The 12,319-nt window shown below is 44.2% G+C and overlaps 2 protein-coding genes across 8 annotated transcripts in view; one reads left to right on the top strand and one right to left on the bottom strand.

Moving 5' to 3' along the window:
- RAF1 (Raf-1 proto-oncogene, serine/threonine kinase) overlaps positions 1–12,319 on the top strand; it is a 68,841-nt gene that overhangs the window by 24,874 nt on the left and 31,648 nt on the right. For 2 of the 7 annotated variants that reach the window (XM_048957729.1, XM_048957731.1), the window contains exon 1: positions 4,210–4,389. The exons of 1 other annotated variant lie outside the window; for it this stretch is intronic. The gene's annotated coding sequence lies outside the window, so the exon portion shown is untranslated. Of the gene's footprint in view, positions 1–3,206; positions 3,985–4,209; positions 4,390–12,319 lie in introns of those variants that run through there. 4 more of the 7 variants (XM_048957727.1, XM_048957726.1, XM_048957732.1 and 1 more) reach the window with 4 other exon arrangements.
- Positions 4,791–12,319, bottom strand: part of MKRN2 (makorin ring finger protein 2) — a 51,792-nt gene continuing 44,263 nt past the window's right edge. The window contains exon 9 of the mRNA XM_048957749.1: positions 4,791–12,025. The gene's annotated coding sequence lies outside the window, so the exon portion shown is untranslated. The remainder of the gene's footprint in view (positions 12,026–12,319) is intronic.

Raw genomic sequence — 12,319 nt, 5'->3', positions numbered from 1 at the left:
AATGTTTAAGATGAACTTGAAAAACAGTGGATAACGATTTATGCTAAAAGCAAATACTTAAAAAATAAATTCAGTAAATGAAGGATCTAACTTCTCTTCGTATATGAACGTGTGTATGAACTGAAATAGACTTCTGTCTTCCTGCTAAGCAGAAATACATCAAACCCTTGAATGAAGCCAGGTATTTATAACTTACTGTCTATATTATAATTAATTTGGCTTTATCTGGGAATAACAGTACTGGAGAGAAGCTTGCAAGCTGTCAAATAGGTTGGCTAGACTGCTTTTGTTTCATGTCTCTTAAAATCCACCTTTGATAAATGCTGTGTGATGTCAAAAAGAACGTAAGCCAGTGTTTCTGTGTACAACAGAACCGTATGTCTACAAGAATAGGATCCTCTTCAAATCGATTTAAAACAAAAAGTTTTCTGAAGAATCACAACAAATACGACCTGCGAGAAGGGAAACTTAAAACTTTTAGTTCTGTTGCCTGTCATCCCTCAGTATGTTTGAACATGTGTACACAAACTCAGAAATAATCACATGCACATGTGCACGTGCATACATCTTCCTTTTCTTATTCCACTGCTACTGATTCACTAGCCATCACTCTTCACATGAAGCTGAAATTGTTGTCATCTTGTGTGCATCACTACAATGGCCAGTTTCTAGACAAACTGAGTACAAAATGCAGCTCAGATACTGCACACAACAAATTGTCCATATGCAGGAAAAATAATGCACAGCTTGAGGTCATTCCAAGTCAGATACCAGACTATTTATGCAGCTCTGTGTCAGGTATTTGAAACATAATAATAAAAAATCTTCCAGAAATTTGTCAGGAAGGAGCTTTTTACTTATGGTTATTTTTAAACTGTAGTACCTAGCTGTGAGCAGATCTTGTTGTTGTTAGGCTCCTTCTGAAAGTCAAAATAAACCCAATAAACCAGCTTGGTTAGGTTTCTAAAATAGACTACATGTATATGTCAAACTACTGTGTTTGTTGTCCAAGAAGTAACAAGGATTATCCAGGTAGCAAAACAAATGAAAGCCTTGATTTGTATTTATTATTTTTTTTTAAATTATTTTTCCACTGTGCAGATGGCACAGATCACTTCAGCATCCCCACTCTGTTATTTTCTTGCTTTGATATTCTCAGTATACAGTGGTATTCTGATTGACATTTGCCTCGTGTTCTTCTTTCAAGCCTTGTAAGTTTGTTTCTGACCAAAGGTACATCAGTCAGTCCGTAGGTTGAGAATCTGCTCTCTCCAATCTATTTCTATCTGGAGATGGAGACAGCTACAGTGCTGATTACTTAATAAAATATAGCTGCGTCACACACAACTTGGCAGAGGTCACTTTTAATCCAAATGGCTCTGCTGGTGAGGGGGTTGGGTTGTTGGTTTGTTTATTTTTGTGTCAGGCTACCCTGTTGTAAATAAAGGGGCAGCCAAGGTGTGTATAACACCAAGTGAGCCAGTGGACTCGGGCTGAGTTGCACAGCAGGGATGATGCTTTGTAACCAGCACATTTGTTTAAATTCTCAAGTTCCAAAGTTCTGACCAGCATTCTCATATCTCACTGCTCCATTTCACGTTAGAAGATAAGTCTTGGTAATAGGTACTGCAAATGAGTAGCTAAAAATTCAAGAAAGCAACTTAATACCTCCTGTCTGGAGAGGAGTCTGAGAGAACTGGATGGGGCAGCGCAGGATCTCCAAATTTTCCTAGAAGCAAGTCGCATTGCGTTGAAATTGGAGCTGAAATTTTCTGCTGCACTACATATAATAAGCCTGAGATACTGGATATCTATAATACCACAAATTGCAGAGAGAACATATGGAGGATTGAAAACTGGTAGGCAGCTTGTTGAAAATCTTAAAAATACACTTCGTGTAAGACTATCAGTGATGTTTTTTTTTTCAGTAAAAGATCATTGCTTACTGTTTATAGAGCTGCACTCTCAGAATAAATAACTTATTTCAGTAATGTTTAATGAAAAACTCAATTTTACTTTGAAGTGTTTCCACATAAATTTGCATTTAAAACCTACCTCAATTGACATTTCTGTCAAATATTTTTATTGTTGTGTTTATATAAGGGCAACATAAGAATCATAGGCATACGTGTGCCTAATAGGTGGAGTAAAGTATTAGAGATGAATTGATTCTGTAATGCATACTGAACTGTTGTGCAAAATTTCTTGTGTTAACTCTGAAGTATTTAGGTTAGCTTGACCCTGGAAACAAATAACATGAATTTAAATACAGATATTAACATACAAGCTTTGTACTGGACAGTCCATTCTAGATACCAAACTAAATGATGATCTAAACGATCTAATGCAAACCTTCAGGAGTTAGAACCTGCAGGCACACAGCTCTACGCAACCCCATCTCAGTCTGAGCAACTTCCACTGAGTTCTTGGAGAACACAGGTTGCTCCAGAATCCATGCTTTCCAGGGAAATAGTGAGATCATTGCACACTTTAATCTACGGTGGTAAAGACTGAACCTTCTGGGAGGAGGTGTCCTAACTTAACAACATAGGAAAAGACAAGCTTCCAAGGCTTTGCTTCAGTATGTGGTTGAAAAGATGCTGACTGGAGAGGTGGAAAGGTATGTGTCCGAACAGTGACAGTATGCAATGTTGTCAGACCAACAGCATCCGTATTTAGTTGGATACGGATAAAATAAAAAGAGTCTGTTCTGAATAAAATAACAAAAATAACTCATAGGAACAGACTGTTAATTTCCTTTCCAGCAAGACAAGTATACTCCTTTGTGAACTTCGATTTAAGGTGTTCTATTGTTATAAAAACACAAGCAATTTAAGTTCTACAATTCAGGAATAAAAGGCAGACAAACAAAAATGACACAAAAACCCAACAAATTATAAATGACATTAACTATCTGAAACTCAGCTTGAGATCTTCCCTATCTGAGGTGGTTTGATTTGTGACTCTGATTTTGATTTATTCTTTTTGAAAGTTTAAAATGTTACGATTTAAGCTTCTCATGTCATGTTTTTATTCATTTTACATTATTTTAAGGTACTTTCAGGTTCTCCTTTTACCAATATCTGCACTGCTGCCTACAACGTCACACCGACACGCTTAGCTCTTGAGCAATCCAAATATTCACTGTACACACAGCTGTGAATTTACCTGTTTCTCCTGGGCCAACAGTTTGGCTATGAATCCTGTTAAAGTCATGTAAACTGTGTGTGCACCAGATGACTCTTTTGGTTTAAACGTGATACATACAGGGAAGGCTACTCCATGAGAATTTGAAAGGTGTGATTTATGTTCATAAATCATGCACTGAATTGTGGTTTTCTGAGGACATAGAGATTTCTGTTCCAGCCTTCTAGGGTTCCTCATAGCAGATTGAAATGGGGATGGCAATTACACACCTCTCCCTGGAGGGCATCAGTAGCTGCAGCCTTTGTATGTTGTTTTCTTCTTATTTGGTGTTTAGGAGAGGCTGCCCAGCACTGCTGCTTTTCCTTTGTCCTTGCTGCTGATGTGACTTCAGCTGAGCTGCAGCCTCGGATTATGCAGCACAAGCCTCCCTCTGCAGAGAAGCGCCAAATAAGGCCGAGAGAGCTTTACTGGAGGCTCTCTTTGGAGAAATGCTGGTTTGAATGTCAATTAATCTAACGACTGAAAACGTGCATGTTCTTAAAAAAAAAAATAAAAAAAGCAATAGGAGAAAGGTTTTATATTGCAGTGGCTATCCTTCCGCGTTTTTATGACGATAAATTGATTGCCATTTAATGTAGGCACTCGATGCCTTCAGTGCCAGGAGCAAGCGAGGCTCAGCCCGCGTCCTAAGGCTCCTCCTCGCCCGCTGAGGGGAAAGCCGCCCGCCCGGGCCGTGTTTTCCCGATACCTTTCCGGCGGTGATACCCCACCCCTGGCGGCACGCACCGCCCCTGGGGCCGCCGCCAGCTCCCCGCAGTGCGGGGCTCACTGCTCCCGGTAAGACTTACGGGCAGGTGCGGGCCGGGGGGCCGCGCTGGGCCCAACGTTTGAGAAGGCGCTCGCCTTAAGGAGCCGCCACAGGCGCAGCCCGCCGTGCCCGCGCGGCTCCGAGGGGCCGCACCGCACCTCCTCGGCCGCTACCGCTCCCAAATGGCGGCGCCTGGAGGGGGCGGGGGAGCGGGGAGGAGCGCTCCATCGGCAGTTCGGTGCTCGGCCGCCCGGGAGGAGGGCGGTGCGAGGAGGAAGGAGCCAGGCGCGGGGAAGGAGCCGAGCGCCGGCGGGTCGATGGGCGGCGGATAAATGTCTCGCTGGGTGCGGGGCCGCCATTTTAGATGAGGAACGAAACGAACGGCGCCGAGGGGAGATGAGCCCGGAGGCGGCGGCCGGGAGGGAGTGACATAGGTAGGGCGGTGCGGGGCTGCGAGCGGAGATGAGGGGCTCGCTTCTCTCCGTTCTGCCCTTTCTCCCGGCTCTTCCTAGGTGCCGCCGCCGCCGCCTGGAGCGGAGCCCCGGGCACGGCGCCGCGGGGAGAGGCGGCCGCTCGGCGCTGACAGGGCCCGGGGGCGGCGGGGCCTCGGCCGTAGCCGTATGGCGGGGACGGGGACGGGGGGCTCAGCCCCGAGAGCTGCGGCTGAGCCCGGGCCCGGCGGCGGGGAAGGTGCCAAAAAGGACGGGGGAAGGGAGGAGAGACGGCAGCGGGGCGCGGGGGGTCCCTCGGCCGCCGGGCGGGCCGGGCGCGGTGCGGCCTCTGCCTGTCAGCGCCCGGCTGCGGGGAGCGGCCGGCCCGGCACTGCGTGTCTTCCGGCGCGGGGCTAAGGACTGGGGGCTGCCCGGCGGCTTCGGGCCGTAAGGGCGCCTCCTCGGCTCTCCGCGCCCGGCACCGCTGGCTGCAGCTCGGTGTCCGCGCGCTGCTTCCTGCGGGGCTGCGGCCGCTCTGGGCCGGGATCCGCCGTTGGCCGAGTGGAAAATGGGACTGTATCGCGGTAGCATGACTGAGAGCAGCGTGAGCCTCTCGCTTGCGTTCGTTCGGATTCAGTTTAAAAAGAAGTACGTAAAAACCGGAGTGTAGTTGTTTAGGTTCCCGGCTCCCTCGCACTGCCCCGCTGTTGCCATGCAGATGTGGTGCTGCTCTGTTCCCGGACTCTTTTATCTACGGTTCAAATGTGCACAGAAATAACCTTGCCGACAGCAGCGCTCCTCCTGTCCCTTGCGCGCCCTGCCCGTGTCAGGTACAGCAACCTGCGTGGGTTTTCCCTCCTAGCCTCTCGGGCACATCCGCGGGTGCAGGGACCTCACCTAGGGCTGTGAGGCCTCGGGCGCTATGGTGGAATTGCTGCGGCACGACCTGTATCCATCTGGGTGCTGCTGCGGGGTGCTGCAGGCACGCAGACTGGGAAAGGACTATGGTGCAGTAAACCTTAAACTTCAGTCAAAATACTTGGAAGTAATTGTGTACAGGAGACCTTCAGAGCTTTTAAAGTCTGTCTACCTATTTATTAAAGCTTCTGAAAGACCCAGATCCAAGCGCTGCCTAAGATTTCTTTGTTGGGTAATATCAGGTCATAACTGGAATGGATGTTCCTATCCTTTAGCTTGTCTGCAGTGTAGGTGCAAAAGAAAAGATTGCAGTGATGAATAGGAGGGTTAAGTTCCAAGCAGTTTGGTTAAATCTGTTCTGGGGACGTTCATTAAGAATGGAAGTGACTTTCATTAATTTGCCTTAAGAATATTTTCTGTGGGCAAGCCCTAAGGCTACAGTTAATCATAAAAATAAGTGTGGATCTGTATTTTATGCTTATGTAGTGGATGACTGATGAATACGGTAAGCAGTTCAATCTTAGATCATTAAATCAGCAGTGGACTGGCTTATTTGGGCCAGAGCAGCAGTGCTTCCAGAAATCTGGAATGTGTTTTCATGTGGTTTGTTGCCATGCTTAATATCTTCAGGACTGGACAATGTATTGTGCAACACTGCTGACAGACCTGTTCTGAAGAAAAAGCTGGAAGTGACAGGGAAAGTCTCTCTTTTTCCAAAGAAGATATAAAACTATTGTTGTCTGTTTAATGCTTTTGCTGTGCATGTAAAAACTTTTTTTTTTTTTTTTTAAGCAGCAATAAGGTCTGTTTGACTAACTTAAGGATTTGACTGCTGTCTCAGGGCCTGAACTTACTATGGCTTATTAAAATAACTCCTATTTTATAAACCACAGACATGACCTACGGGAATGGTTGGTCAGCACTTCTTGGTGTGCTTGATCAGCACTGGTTTCTGCTGGGACATACATGCCCCTCACTTTAGTTATTTGCCACATTTGCTGTTGAGAAACTGGGAGCTGAGGAAAAAAACAAGTTTTCCCAGTTTTCTGCCTTTGGAAACAAGTTAAGGTGATATGGTAAGCTGTTAGCTCTACAGCTGTTGCAGGAGGTGGAAACCAGAAGCTGTTATGTGAAATTGCTGTGACTAAAGAAGTCCTTAAGCAGTGAGTTTCAGATGGAGGAGTTGTGCTAATAAATTCATTTTTGTGTTACATACACGGAATGTTTAAATGACTTAAGCAAATGAGCTAAATTAAATATTTGCGTTTAATAGGCTGTTATTTGTGTTTGGGTCTGTGTTACCTCTGCGCTCTGCCAGCGCTCCCTTCCATGATACCTTCAGTCATTCCCTTCGCCACTGCTTTGCAGTACACCTGGCATCCCCTTTTCTATACTGCCATGCTGGAACCTCTCCAGGCGTGTTCTCTTCAGCTCCTTTGTGTCTTGCCTCCCTCCTGGCTGCCAGCAGCTTCCCTGGTTGGGTTCTGCCATGTGGGACGTGCTGCACCTGGCACCTGGGGCTGGGGCTGCAGTGCTGGTGGGGTAAGTAGGAGGTTCCTCTGCAACCTGGCCTCCTATTTCCATAGCCTGTGGGAGCTCTGTATTCCTGATGCCTCTACCTGCCTGCTTTGCTGAAATAAGCAAAGAAGCCCAAGAGCATTTGGAAGCGAGGAGGAAGGACAGTGGATGGCATAGTAACATAAAGCCAGTTGCTGAGGAAACGAGTGAAAATGTGTGTGCAGGTTGATTTCCAAAACTTGCATGTAAATGAAGCTTGAAAAAGATGAATAATTGGAAAGGGCGATTGGTTCTTAAGGAGTAAGTTCAGGGACTGTATTCCAACCTAAAAATGCAGAAATCTAAGGAATGTGTAATGAGAAATAGAGCTTCAGTTTCTCCTAAAATACCAAACTGCATAAATCCAAGTTATCTTTCTTTGAGGAAGTAACAGAAATACGTAAAGCAAGATTAAAACTTGTGATTTAATCAGCGTTTTAAGCATGACTTCAGTAAGCGTAAGATAAATACATTTGTAAATGAGCGGCTGGCTTACATCAACATTGTACCAATTTGGTACGTAATTGCTTACACAAAAACCTTTGGTTGTTTTCTGATCTGAAATCTAATCGTTGAAAGCAGCTTCTAAATTAGAAATTAATTTTAAGAAGAGTTGATACAACACTCGGAAATTGTGTCCAAATGCTGCTGCTACCTTTGTGGCAAATTAACAGCTTTTTTCTTTCTTTTTTTAATGATGAGTATGCACTTGCTTTGTGTCACTGGCTTTGAGACAGCATGAAGCTCACCTCAATTTGCATGGCTTTCTGTGCTGGCAATCCAGATGTGTGTTTGGTGTTGTTCGTTGCCTTTCTGAAAAGAAAGTCTGTTTGGGCCAAACTTGTGTGAATAATTCCCAGTGCTCTGTTGGCTCCTGCTGCGTACACTATTTTTCTGTAAACAACAATTTTGCTTTGAAAAGCAGCTGGCATGCACGTATTCCTTTGGTGACTTGGATATTGCGTTTGTACTAGAAATGCCATCTATTTCACACAGGGCTGATTTTATCGCAGCACTGAGTGCTGACCTTTTGCAATTTAATAGACTATGGTCATCTTGTGTACTGAGATGCTGCAGTGATGTAGTAGATGGGGATAAACAAAACCCTTCTCAAGTCGTTTGTAAACGAGTAAAGCGCTTTCTTGCTACGCCTGGCAGCTAAGAGTTGTAAGTGACAGTAAACAGTGTTTGCAGGAGTGAGCATTTTTTTAGAGGCTTTTAACCGACACAGTGGGATGCAATTATTTGTTTTCCAAAGGTTTTTGCCTGCTGGTGGGGAATGCCAAGAATTAGAGCTAAGGCTGTTGTGTAGCCATGGGTTCACGTGGAACAGTGCAGCAGTGAATCCTGCTCAGTCGTTTGTTTGCAGCTGCAGGTGTGTCTGCGTTCTGCGCATCCTGCTCTCCGCGCTACGTGCAGCACAGCTCTCGCGTGGTTAAACCAAAGCCAGTTGGTTTTAACTTCAGGCAAAAGAGTTTTGGAATTGCCTCACAGCCATCTTTGTGTGTGATGAGTGTGTGTCTCTGCTTTGTTTTCTTTGCAGTTCACCGAAAACCCTGCAGATGGGACCTGTATTTCCAGGTTTACTGATAGAACGCTGTTTTATTGTTCCTGGTTGCTCGCTGCGCTGTGGCTCTTTGCAGATGTTGCACTGATTGCTGTAGCGCTGCCTGTTTTCTCTTACCTCTGCAGAACGTTGCTGCATTTTGGATTCAGCTTGTGCTGCTGACGCTAAAATATTCATTTCTGACAAACAGCTGCCAAAAAGGTGTTAATTAATATTGCCTTCCAGCCGAAATATGTAGTATCGGTTAGGAGCAGTGGGACTGCGTATTTTTAGCTCGCGAGCTGGAGGGAGGTGGCCTCACTAACTTGGAGCAGGGTGTGGCGTGGGGTTAACCATGTTAATTAAAGCTGGCTCAGAGGTTTAGACTTTAAAAAATGGCTCAGAGCCCCCAGCAGGGCGCTTTGTTAAGAACCATAGAGGTGACAGAGGTGTCATAGAACCATGACACCTCTGAACCAGCTTCCAGCTGAAGGAGGTGCATTTTGAGTCACAGTAAAACTTAATATTTTTCAAGATTTGTTTTAGAAACTTTAAGCTGCTCTAAAGTTGATCATATTTGTAGCATGCAGCTCCAGCTTCACGTTCCATAAAACGTTCTTTCAGAATTCCAGAGGACCCAGATTTACCTAGCAATTGTCAATGATGAGTTACTGTCAGGTAAATATTTTCCTTATTTTTAATAATCCCTGGTTGAATATGAACCCCTTCAGGCCTAAACTATTTCATACTGAGGCTACTGTGTGTGAATAGGAAACATTTTTTTATTATAGCAGCAGCTTGAAGCTTAAGGTGAACTAAATATTTTGTTACTCATTCCATCTTTATGTAGTGGGGTAAAAGATGTGATAGTAACGTTGTAAACCAAGTCATGTCGTGTTTCTTGTTTTGTTTGTGTATAACCAAGATGTTATAATCACAATATAATTGTGTATAATCAATAGATATCAAGATGTTATAATCGCAATATAATCAAGAGAGTAAGGCAAAGCAGACAACGATCACAAAAAGAGAATAAGTGGAAGAGCTTACCCTTCAGCTGAGCTCACCAGAAGACACCAAAAGAGGGGATCTCCAGAAGAGATCCTTCCCCTCTGGTAGCCAGCTCTTAAATAGGTCTAGGAGGGGGGGGGGAGCCTGGCTCCACCCCTTCCGGCAGCACAGGTGAATTGCCTTCAGCTGAGCTCCTCTGGCTGACTCATGGCTCACCTCAGGTGATCAATCAGAGGTTCAGGCCGTGACTCAGCAGTTCCCATATATGTTTGTTTGGTTTTTTTGAGCCTTTTCCAGTCCCCCTTCAAAAAGCCGTGTAAGCCATGTCCAGTCCATTCCAATATGTAGGTATGGACAGGCAGAACCCTGTTGGCCTTGTTGGAGACTGGAGGATGCTGGTTTTCCTTGCACCAATTAGAAAACTGGGCAAGTCCAGTGGCTGGCTGACAGGAACATTTTCAAGCAAAATAACTTTCCTATCTGTTTGATCCCTGGTCTAGCAGTTCTAAACGTTCATGTTGTTGTAGATGTTGTCTTTACTTGCAAGCATGAAAAGGAATCTGTGGGGTTCAGGTGCTACAAAGTAGCTGTTCCAAGCTGTCTGGAAATGGGAGGCGTGTTCCCAGAAATTGGTCAAAACCAGGTTATTGGAGAATGGCAACTAGAATGGCATAAGGTAGCTTCCAGGATGCACTGCAGCCAAAAGAAACAACAGTGTGCAAGCCTCTAATTTTATGCTGACGTTTAACAGAAAATAAACTCTATTCTGAATTACATGATTCATTTGTGTTAAATGCTTTTAGAAGCAAGTATAAAGCTTACAGAGGCAATAATAGCATGGTGAAACCATGTGTCGGTGATACAGTGGATTGATTTCACCTAAAAGTCAATTTTGGCCTTGCTCTTCTGTTTCTCCAATCTTCTGAGTTCTCTCAGTACGTTGTTCACTGGCAATCAAGTGGTTATAAAAAGAGAGCCAGCTGATGTTGCAATCCAGGCAGTGGCCATATAGTGGAAAGACTCTCCTTTGGCATGTCCACGAGTGCTATTTTTACCTATTCCAGTAAGATCTGCCCTTGTGATGTTAAATTACAGGCCGTTACCTGGAATTATTCTGTTTTACAGAAGCACTATATGCTCTAACGAAGACTTTTAATAAAATGATCAGGCAGATCAAGACTAAAATTCTCATGTTTGAAAATACTGTTTCTCCTGTCACCACAAATAATACTTCTGCTCTAATTGTGATTCTTTAATTTCTGTTTGTGTATTTCATGGCAGGCAGAGGTTTTGCTTTGTTTTTCTGTTTTGGTTTCCTTTCTGTAGTATGTGTGTTGTCTATCTCATCTCTCACGTGGAAGCTTTAAGTAAGCAATGTGATGTAAAAGACAAGCCCAGGAATAAGCGGGTTGGAGTTTTTTAGTCACAACTTCCAAAAACTCCAACTGATGTTAACTAAACTTGATGTTCCTTCATCAAGGAACCCTAATGGGTTCCTTCACCCATTAGGAAAGGAGTTAATATTGTTTCTTGTTAGAGATGTCCAGCGCTGCTGGTGGCAGATAGCTGTAACTACCCAACTGGTAATGAGAACTGAGTAAGCAGCAAGAGTGGCCTCAAAGTGTGGTTTGGCTGTAGAAGCATCACGTGGAGAACATCACTTGTGGAAGGACTGCTTAAACCAAAAATAGTGAAATGTTTAATTTCTGTTTTTCTAACCTGAAATATTGTCCAGGTGTATGTTTTAAAAGCTTCAGCAAAAAAAAAAAAAGACCTGAAAGCACTGAAACGCAAACCTATTATGTTTCACAGTTCTTGTTCTGCCTGTTTGTGAAGTGAGGTGTACTTTTGTAGCAGAATTTTTAATATTTCCAATGCAGTGTTTTGATACCAAAGTATGGTCCATGATGAACTTGTGCAAGTTCCATGTTCCTGTACAAAGCACCTGCTTCCCTTGCTCCTTGTCTTGCCCGGCAGTGCCTCAGGTGGAAATCCTGCAAGTAGGCACACTTCCTCCAATATGCAGGCGTTTTCTTCTCCCTTAGTTTTGCCATTGTCTTAGGCAAACAATTCCACTTCTTACACTTAATTGAATCTCACATCTGCAATAGCAGCTGGTATTTTTGTCAATTCACTCACTACTTAAACTTTGATTCTTGCCAATTCTGTTAGCAGATGTTCTCCTGTGATTTTCGTTTTCCATGTTTCTCTTATCTGTCAAGAAAAGTACACAGCTTTACTCCCTTACAGCTGTTGCTTTGGGTACAGGTAGCAGTGCTGTAACTGCTCCTTCTTTAACCCATCACATGAATTTTATGCTATGTTTTCTCAATTTGTAGTTGGGATTTCTTTTTCTTCTTACTCATTTTGTAGTACAAGTTGTTTTTTTGTCTCAGACTTCTAACTAAATTTGAGGATTGTAACTGTATCCTTGTTTTTATCAGTCTGCTAACTGCCACGATATCCACTTCAAAGGTCTTTTGTCGTTGTTTTGAGGATGTGTCTCTCCGCTCCTCTGATCTGCTCTGTTTTTCTGTTTCTGGCCCCCACGTATTCTCTGGTCTTATTTTCTGGACAGTATTCCTTAGTATTCCTTAGTAATGTAATCTGTATGGAGAAAAGAAGAAATCAAAACTTGATCCAGTATGGGTTATTTCCTAAGTGTGTCATTATTGCTCACCAGTTCTGTTAGAACTGTACAGTCAGCTTCTTTGGTGTGTGGCGGGCAGTGCGCCATGCCTTCTCCACACTCTCTGCTTATCACGGAATGGTTTAGGTTAGAGGGGACCTTAAAAATGACGTAGTTCCAGCCCTCTGCTATGGACAGAGTTGCCAGCCACTAGATGAGGCTGCTCAGGATCCTGTCCTTGAATGCCTGCAGAGATGGGACATCCACAACTT

The sequence above is a fragment of the Lagopus muta genome, chromosome 11, assembly GCF_023343835.1.
Source record: "Lagopus muta isolate bLagMut1 chromosome 11, bLagMut1 primary, whole genome shotgun sequence".
In the NCBI taxonomy this organism is placed as follows: Eukaryota; Metazoa; Chordata; class Aves; order Galliformes; family Phasianidae; genus Lagopus; species Lagopus muta.
The sequence above is the reverse complement of the archived record's forward strand: the minus strand, read 5'-3'. Positions and strand labels throughout refer to the sequence as shown.